This window comes from Nerophis ophidion, linkage group LG16 (assembly GCF_033978795.1).
Source record: "Nerophis ophidion isolate RoL-2023_Sa linkage group LG16, RoL_Noph_v1.0, whole genome shotgun sequence".
Taxonomy (NCBI): domain Eukaryota; kingdom Metazoa; phylum Chordata; class Actinopteri; order Syngnathiformes; family Syngnathidae; genus Nerophis; species Nerophis ophidion.
This window is the reverse complement of record NC_084626.1, coordinates 4235952-4245951: the sequence shown is the minus strand read 5'-3', so window position 1 is coordinate 4245951 and position 10000 is coordinate 4235952. Positions and strand designations below refer to the sequence as shown.

Genomic DNA, 10000 nt, shown 5'->3' with positions numbered 1-10000 from the left:
GTGGACAAATCACACACACACACACATACACACACACACACACACACACACACACACACACACGTATTGCAGAATTTGTGTGGACCTACGTTTGGTTAGTAGGTTGTGAGGGCCCCCCTTTACACTATAACTAGAATGATGGGGGGTAAAATGATATTCGACTGTTGACAAATCACACACACACACACACACACACACACACACACACACACACACACACACATACGTGTTTGGGTGACATATGAGGACTTATGACAAAAACGTGACATATGGGGACATGCCTTTCCAATGGTCCTGCAGGCCTGGGAATCAGACGGTTAGTGAACCAGAATTTTAGAAACACAGTGGTCTATTGAGATTTTTGCAACTCTTTTGTTTTTTTCTGAACCTGATTTTTATGGTACATATGAGGACTTGTCAGGTTTAGGTGCCATATGAAGACCAGAGTGTTTAAGATTTCAAGTTTATGTGACATATGACGACCATGACGTCACAGAGTGTTTAAGATTTCAGGTTCATGTGACATATGATGACCATGACATCACAGAGTGTTTAAGATTTCAGGTTCATGTGACATATGATGACCATGACATCACAGAGTGTTTAAGATTTCAGGTTCATGTGACATATGATGACCATGACATCACAGAGTGTTTAAGATTTCAAGTTTATGTGACATATGACGACCATGACGTCACAGAGTGTTTAAGATTTCAAGTTTATGTGACATATGATGACCATGACGTCACAGAGTGTTAAAGATTTCAGGTTCATGTGACATATGAGGCTAATGACATCAGAGACTTAACAAAACCACCTGAGTTGGTTTAGTTGATGTGTTGTCATTTTAAAAAATCCCAATCCCATGCTACTGTAATCTAAAACCAAGAAGAGTTTAAAAGAAACATGGGTATAAATGTAATTGTCGACTAAGTGTAACTGAATTGTTTTTGTGGATTTTGTCGCTAAGAATTATCTGGAATAAATACAAAACGCTTGCTGTTTATTTTGCTTTTTTAATTGCTGGTAACATACTCAAACTACCACAGAAGATGTGGGAAAACATTTTTTTCCCCTTTTTTTAATATAATTCTGTTATGGATGTAGTACTTGATGGCAAGCCAATCTCTGTCCTGTAGAGCTACTAGTTCTTTATGGAGGCAGGCTTCACAATCTTTTTTACCTGGTACTTTGTTGCCAGTTACAAAATGCAACATGTGTCATTCAACTGCTTCCACTTCTTCCCCTTTGCAGCTGTCATAAAGGAGACAAAATACAATTTCTTACTGAAGGAAAAATGACTATAACACAGTGAAAAGGTGCAAAACGTAATATAATATTCTAGTAAATGATGTGGATTATTTATTTACCCCGCTTTGGAGTGGACCAAGTGGAAGAAGCTTGAGACATACCTACTTCCAGCGATTTGTCCTGCTGTCAATCTGAAGGGAAGAATTAGAAAACTGTAAAAGTAAACATTTAACATATTGTGCTTTGTGAAGCAGCGGAGTATATGTGTTGTCTGTCTATTTATCAATAATGCAGACGAGGAGTGTTGGCTGAGTTCTTAACATTTGCTTTCAGAGCCTGCATATCACAACATACAAGATGCCGTCATGGCGACACAACCTATACATGCTCCTCACTCCTGTTGCATGCTGGGTAGGGTAGTTCTTTTTTCCCCTGGCTCATAACATTACAATATAGTACCATGTATATGCGTTCAGTTTATCAAAGCACCAAGCAAACAGATATGGTCATAATTATTTTAAGTCCACTACGCAGAATAAACACAACATTATTAATATTGCTACTACGGATAATTTGATCCAAAATTCCCTAAAACAGCGCACTACCTATAATATAAGTTTTTTAAACATAAGATCCCTGATAAAAAAAAAATGTTTCTGCTGTTACCTCAGAAATTGCCTGTTCGGATGTTATGATTGTGGCTCAGAGATTTGTATGTAGATTATATTTATTTTCCATAACAAACAAGATAACTTAAATACCCTGGCAGTGGCAATAAGCTTAAATGTTTGTATTTACCTTTTTTGAGTTGATTTTCATAAAATTTGCTATTTAACTGCTACTGTTTAACAAGGACTGATTTAAATTGTGTTTGCACAACAAATGTTTTGGCGCTTTTTTTCATGTGGGAGAATATTCCAATAAAGGTGCACTACACACTACTTTTGAATTCATTATTGGGCTTTGCGTATACAATGCAGTTAATCGCGATTAATAAGAGAAATAGTGCGATTAACTTCGATTAAAAATGTTAATCATTGCCCAGCACTAATATATATACAAACCCCGTTTCCATAAAAGTTGGGAAATTGTGTTAGATGTAAATATAAACTGAATACAATGATTTGCAAATCCTTTTCAACCCATATTCAATTGAAAGCATTACAAAGACAACATATTTGATGTTCAAACTCAAACTTTTTTTTTTTTGCAAATAATAATTAACTTTGAATTTCATGGCTGCAATACGTGCCAAAGTAGTTGGGAAAGGGCATGTTCACCACTGTGTTACATCACATTTTCTTTTAACAACACTCAATAAACGTTTGGGAACTGAGGAAACTAATTGTTGAAGCTTTGAAAGTGGAATTCTTTACCATTCTTGCTTGATGTAAAGCTTAAGTTGTCGTGTTTTACGCTTCATAATGCGCTACACATTTTCGATGGGAGACATGTCTGGACTGCAGGCGGGCCAGGAAAGTACCCGCACTCTTTTACTACGAAGACACGCTGTTGTAACACGTGGCTTGGCATTGTTTTGCTGAAATAAGCAGGGGCGCCCATGATAATGTTGCTTGGATGACAACATATGTTGCTCCAAAACCTGTATGGACCATTCAGCATTAATGGTGCCTTCTCAGATGTGTAAGTTACCCATGCTTTGGGCACTAATACACCCCCATACCATCACACATGCTGGCTTTTGAACTTTGCGCCGGATGGTTATTTTCCTCTTTGTTCCGGAGAACACCACGTCCACAATTTCCATATATAATTTGAAATGTGGACTCGTCAGACCACAGAACACTTTTCCACTTTGCATCAGTCCATCCTAGATGAGCTCGGGCCCAGCGAAGCCCGCGGCGTTCCTCTGTCTTGTTGATAAATGGCATTTGCTTTGCATAGTAGAGTTTTAACTTGCATTTACAGATGTAGCGACCAACTGTAGTAACTGACAGTGGTTTTCTGAAGTATTTCTGAGCCCATGTGGTGATATCTTTTACACACTGATGTCGGTTTTTAATGCAGTACATCGCTTACGTGCAGTGATTTCTCCAGATCCTCTGAACCTTTTGATAATTTTACGGACCGTAGATGGTAAAATCCCTAAATTCTTTGCAAAAAAAATGTTTAGCAGTTTTAACATCAAATATGTTGTCTTTGTAGCATATTCAACAGAATTGGGGTTGAAAATTATTTGCAAATCATTGTATCCTGTTTATATGTACATCTAACACAATTTCCCAACTCATATGGAAACGGGGTTTGAATGTATTTATATAAATATAACCTATTATTTGCGCACTATTTACAAGTTATGTACCAAAAACACGACCACCGAAAAAATACTTTGATCAATGAAAACAGCGCTGCAAAAACCGGCTGTAAACAAGAGGCACTGCATTTTCTGAATTGAAACACTCATTTTAAAGCTTTGACATTAACATTTTAACACACACTAATCTGGTTCAGAAAATATGAGGACCTTATATGAAACACACTTTCTTGGTTCAAACAATATGAGGACATGACGAGTGCTCACATGTAGAATTTATGTTGTTGACTTGTAACATCTCCTGTTTTGCTAAACATGAGTTCCAAACTCCCTACTGACTAACATGGATGTACCCTTACGAAAATGTTGTCATATAAACTGATCTGTGAGAGATTAAAATTAATAAATGTCTTTCAAAATATAGGTTGGGTCAAATTTAGAGCAGATATAGTAAAAATAGACATGTAATAACCTGTTGGAGGGATGAAGTCGGTTTATGGCTGTCATCTGAATCTAGAGAATGTTGAGATAGAACCTCAACAGTTGGTTTCTGCAACAAAACACAAAAATATAATGTCATAACTAATTAATTATAACATTCTCACCACTTTTTGTTGATAAAAATCTGAGCATACAATGCCAGATAAAGGGTAAAGATTATTACAGAGTTTCAGCTCTTAGACAATTCATTAAGAATGTAACACACACAAAAATCTGGTTCAGAAAATATGAGGACCTGAATTGAGACACACATTTTAAAGCTTGGACATTAACATTGTAACACACATTTTCTGGTTCAGAAAATATGAGGACCTTATATGAAACACACCTAAGTCTTTCTTGCTTCAAACAATATAAGGACATGACGAGTGCTCACATGTAGAATTTATGTTGTTGACTTGTAACATCTCCTGTTTTGCTAAACATGAGTTCTAAACTTTCTACTGACTAACATGGATGTACCCTTGCGAAAAAGTTGTCATATAAACTGATCTGTGAGAGATTAAAATAAATAAATGTCTTTCAAAATATAGGTTGGGTCAAATTTAGAGCAGATATAGTAAAAATAGACATGTAATAACCTGTTGGAGGGATGAAGTCAGTTAATGGCTCACATCTGAATCTGGAGAATGTTGAGATGGAACCTCAACAGTTGGTTTCTGCAACAAAACACAAACATATAATGTCAGAACTAATTAATTATAACATTATCAGCACTTTTTGTGGATAAAACTCTGAGCATACAATGCCAGATAAATAGTAAAGATTATTACAGAGTTTCAGCTCTTAGACAATTAATTAAGAATATAAAACACACTAAAATCTGGTTCAGAAAATATGAGGACCTGAATTGAGACACACATTTTAAAGCTTGGACATTAACATTGTAACACACACTAATCTGGTTTAGAAAATATGAGGACCTTATATGAAACACACCTAAGTCTTTCTTGGTTCAAACAATATAAGGACATGACGAGGGGTCACATGTAGAATGTATGTTGTTGACTTGTAACATCTCCTGTTTTGCTAAACATGAGTTCCAAACTCCTTACTGACTAACATGGATGTACTCTTACGAAAATGTTGTCATATAAACGATCTGTGAGAGATTAAAATTAATAAATGTCCTTCAAAATATAGGTTGGGTCACATTTAGAGCAGATATAGTAAAAATAGACTTGTAATAACCTGTTGGAGGGATGAAGTCGGTTTATCGCTCACATCTGAATCTGGAGAATGTTGAGATAGAACCCCAACAGTTGGTGTCTGCAACAAAACACAAAAATATAATGTCAGAACTAATTAATTATAACATTAACAACCACTTTTGGTTGATAATATTCTGAGCATATAATTCTACATAAACAGTAAAGATTATTATAGCGTTTTAGCTCTTAGACAATTAATTAAGAATATAAAACACACTAAAATCTGGTTCAGAAAATATGAGGACCTGAATTGAGACACACATTTTAAAGCTTGGACATTAACATTGTAACACACACTAATCTGGTTTAGAAAATATGAGGACCTTATATGAAACACACCTAAGTCTTTCTTGGTTCAAACAATATAAGGACATGACGAGGGGTCACATGTAGAATGTATGTTGTTGACTTGTAACATCTCCTGTTTTGCTAAACATGAGTTCCAAACTCCTTACTGACTAACATGGATGTACTCTTACGAAAATGTTGTCATATAAACGATCTGTGAGAGATTAAAATTAATAAATGTCTTTCAAAATATAGGTTGGGTCACATTTAGAGCAGATATAGTAAAAATAGACTTGTAATAACCTGTTGGAGGGATGAAGTCGGTTTATCGCTCACATCTGAATCTGGAGAATGTTGAGATAGAACCCCAACAGTTGGTGTCTGCAACAAAACACAAAAATATAATGTCAGAACTAATTAATTATAACATTAACAACCACTTTTGGTTGATAATATTCTGAGCATATAATTCTACATAAACAGTAAAGATTATTATAGCGTTTTAGCTCTTAGACTATTATTTAAGAATGTAACATTCACTAAAATGTGGTTCAGAAAATATGAGGACCTGGATTGAAACACTCATTTTAAAGCTTTGAATTAAACATTGTAACACACACTAATGTGGTTCAGAAAAATATGAGGACCTTATATGAAACACACTGAAGTCTTTTTTAGTTCAAACAATATGAGTACATGACAAGTGATCACATATTGAATTCATGTTGCTGACCTGTAACATCTCCTGTTTTGCTAAACATGAGTTGTAAATTCCACAGACTAACATGGATGTACGCTTAAAAAATGTTGTCATATAAACTGATCTGTGAGAGGTTAAAAGGATTAAATGTCTTTTGAAGTATAGGTTGTGTCAAGTTTTTAGCAGATATAGGGCAGCACGGTGGAACAGGGGTAAGTGCATGTGCGTCACAAATCGAAGGTCCTGAGTAGTCCTGAGTTAAATCCTGGGCTCGTGATCTTTCTGTGTGGAGTTTGCATGTTCTCCCCGTGACTGCGTGGGTTCCCTCCGGGTACTCCGGCTTCATCTTACCTCCAAAGACATGCACCTGGGGATAGGTTGATTGGCAACACTAAATTGGCCCTAGTGTGTGAATGTGAGTGTAAATGTTGTCTATTTGTGTTGGCCGTGTAATGAGGTGGCGACTTGTCCAGGGTGTACTCCGCCTTCCGCCCGAATGCAGCTCAGATAGGCTCAAGCACACCCCGCCAACCCAAAAAAGGGACAGGTAGTAGAAAATGGATTGATGGATTGATAGTAAAATAGTCAAGTAATAACCTGTTGGAGGGATGAAGTCGGTTTATCGGTCACATGAGTCTGGAGAATGTTGAGATAGAACATCAACAGTTGGTGTCTGCAACAAAACACATAAAAATAATGTTAGAACTTATTAATTATAACATTATCAGCACTTTTTGTTGTTAACATTATGAGCATATAATGCCAGATAAATAGTAAAGATATTTATAGAGGGTTTCTGTCTCTTGTCCCGCTCATGTCTTGAGATGAACTTCCCTCGGTACTCGACCACAAAAGAACCTTTTTCAATTGATGCAAGAGCAAATACACCATATCCTGATAAAACAGTTTATCAATTAACAATGTTTGGAATATCTGTTTTAAAAAGCAATAATAATAGTCGTTACTTGACTAAAAATTATATTACAAACAGAATTACTCTTTCATAAATGTAAATAATTATTAAATTAAGTACAAACCCCGTTTCCATATGAGTTGGGAAATTGTGTTAGATGTAAATATAAACAGAATACAATGATTTGCAAATCATTTTCAACCCATATTCAGTTGAATATGCTACAAAGACAACATATGTTTGCCTGTGTATCGGCTGGGGACATCTCTGCGATGCTGATCCGCCTCCGCTTGGGATGGTTTCCTGCTGGCTCCGCTGTGAACGGGACTCTCGCTGCTGTGTTGGATCCGCTTTGGACTGGACTCTCGCGACTGTGTTGGATCCATTATGGATTGAACTTTCACAGTATCATGTTAGACCCGCTCGACATCCATTGCTTTCCTCCTCTCTAAGGTTCTCATAGTCATCATTGTCACCGACGTCCCACTGGGTGTGAGTTTTCCTTGCCCTTATGTGGGCCTACCGAGGATGTCGTAGTGGTTTGTGCAGCCCTTTGAGACACTAGTGATTTAGGGCTATATAAGTAAACATTGATTGATTGATTGATATTTGATGTTCAAACTGATAAACATTTTTTTGGTGCAAATAATCATTAACTTTAGAAATTGATGCCAGCAACATGCAACAAACAAGTTGGGAAAGGTGGCAATAAATACTGATAAAGTTAAGAAATGCTCATCAAACACTTATTTGGGACATCCCACAGGTGTGAAGGCTAATTTGGAACAGGTGGGTGCCATGATTGGCTATAAAAACAGCTTCCCAAAAAATGCTCAGTCTTTCACAGGAAAGGATGGGGCGAGGTACACCCCTTTGTCCACAACTGCGTGAGCAAATAGTCAAACAGTTTAAGAACAACCTTTCTCAAAGTGCAATTGCAAGAAATTTAGGGATTTCAACATCTACGCTCCATGATATCATCAAAAGGTTCAGAGAATCCGGAGAAATCACTCCACGTAAGCGGCATGTCTGGAAACCAACATTGAATAACTGTGACCTTCGATCCCTCAGACGGCACTGTATCAAAAACCGACATCAATCTCTAAAGGATATCACCACATGAGTTCAGGAACACTTCAGAAAACCACTGTCACTAAATACAGTGTGTTGCTATATCTGTAAGTGCAAGTTAAAGCTCTATTATGCAAAGCGAAAGCCAATTATCAACATCCAGAAACGCCGCCGGCTTCTCTGGGCCCAAGATCATCTAAGATGGGCTGATGCAAAGTCGAAAGGTGTTCTGTGGTCTGACGAGCCCACATTTCAAATTATTTTTGGAAATATTGGACACCGTTTCATCCGGACCAAAGGGGAAGCGAACCATCCAGAATGTTATCGACGCAAAGTTCAAAAGCCAGCATCTGTGATGGTATGGGGGTGCATTAGTGCCCAAGGCATGGGTAACTTACACATCTGTAAGTTACCCATCTGTTTGGAACAACATTTGCTGCCATTTAAGCGCCGACTTTTTCATGTACGCCCCTGCTTATTTCAGCAAGACAATGCCAAGCCACATTCAGCACGTGTTCAGCTTCATAAAAAAAGAGTGCAGGTACTTTCCTGGCCGGCCTGCAGTCCTATCAAAAATGTGTGGTGCATTATGAAGCGTAAAATACGACAGAGGAGACTGAAGCTCTACATAAAACAAGAATGGGAAAGAATTCCACCTTCCAAGCTTCAACAATTAGTTTCCTCAGTTCAAACGATTATTGAGTGTTGTTGAAAGAAAAGGTGATGTAACACAGTGGTGAACATGCCCTCTCCCAACTACTTTGGCACGTATTGCAGCCATGAAATTCTAAGTTAATTATTATTTGTAAAAAAAATTATTCCGTTTGGATTTACATCTAACACAATTTCCCAACTCATATGGAAACGGGGTTTGTAATTAATGTGTTACTTGAAAAAGAAAAGTTTTAAATATCTAGCATATGCAGTTGAGAGACATTTCATGAGAGCAGAGTGTGTGTGTGCCTTTAAAAAGCTGTGCCTTTTGCCAAGTGACGTGGGACGTCAGCGCCCAGACACAGCAGAATAGTTCAGCTGTATTTTTTAGCTTAGCAGTGGCAGTTAAGATAGTTCTGTTGAATGTTTTTGTTTGTGTGTGGATGAGGCCTCTTTCTATTTGATATCGTGTTCGTAATTACTTCCGGGGGTTGCTTTCATTAGTAAAAAGATATTACCTGCACTAACCCTTTTGTGCTTCTAACGCTGTCTTGTTGACATACAATCACATCAAAAGTAGCATGCCAGATTACATAAAACGCATCGTAACAGCGTTGTAGCGTACATAAAAGTTATTAGATTACTCGTTACCGGTAAAAGTAACAGCATTAGTAACATCGTTTTCATATACCGCTGTTATACCATCCATCCATCCATCCATCATCTTCCGCTTTTCCGAGGTGGGGTCGCGGTGGCAGCAGCCTAAGCAGGGAAGCCCAGACTTCCCTCTCCCCAGCCACTTCGTCTAGCTCTTCCCGGGGGATCCCGAGGCGTTCCCAGGCCAGCCGGGAGACATAGTTTTCCCAACGTGTCCTGGGTCTTCCCCGTGGCCTCCTACCGGTTGGACGTGCCCTAAACACCTCCCTAGGGAGGCGTTCGGGTGGCATCCTGACCAGATGCCCGAACCACCTCATCTGGCTCCTCTCCATGTGGAGGAGCAGCGGCTTTACTTTGAGTTCCTCCCGGATGGCAGAGCTTCTCACCCTATCTCTAAGGGAGAGCACCCCTACCCGGTGGAGGAAACTCATTTGGGCCGCTTGTACCCGTGATCTTATCCTTCCGGTCATGACCCAAAG

At 38.1% G+C, this 10000-nt stretch overlaps 1 long non-coding RNA gene across 2 annotated transcripts in view; it reads right to left on the bottom strand.

The window, feature by feature from the left end:
• Positions 1-1002: 1002 nt before the first annotated feature.
• The window catches only part of LOC133570007 (uncharacterized), an 11279-nt gene continuing 2281 nt past the window's right edge, over positions 1003-10000 (bottom strand). Inside the window, exons 2-8 of one of the 2 annotated variants that reach the window (XR_009810020.1) lie at positions 6824-6899; positions 5830-5907; positions 5219-5296; positions 4609-4686; positions 3999-4076; positions 1371-1442; positions 1003-1254 (exon numbers count right to left, since the gene is read on the bottom strand). This is a non-coding gene — a long non-coding RNA (uncharacterized LOC133570007). Of the gene's footprint in view, positions 1255-1370; positions 1443-3998; positions 4077-4608; positions 4687-5218; positions 5908-6823; positions 6900-10000 lie in introns of both variants that reach the window. The other variant, XR_009810019.1, reaches the window with a different exon arrangement.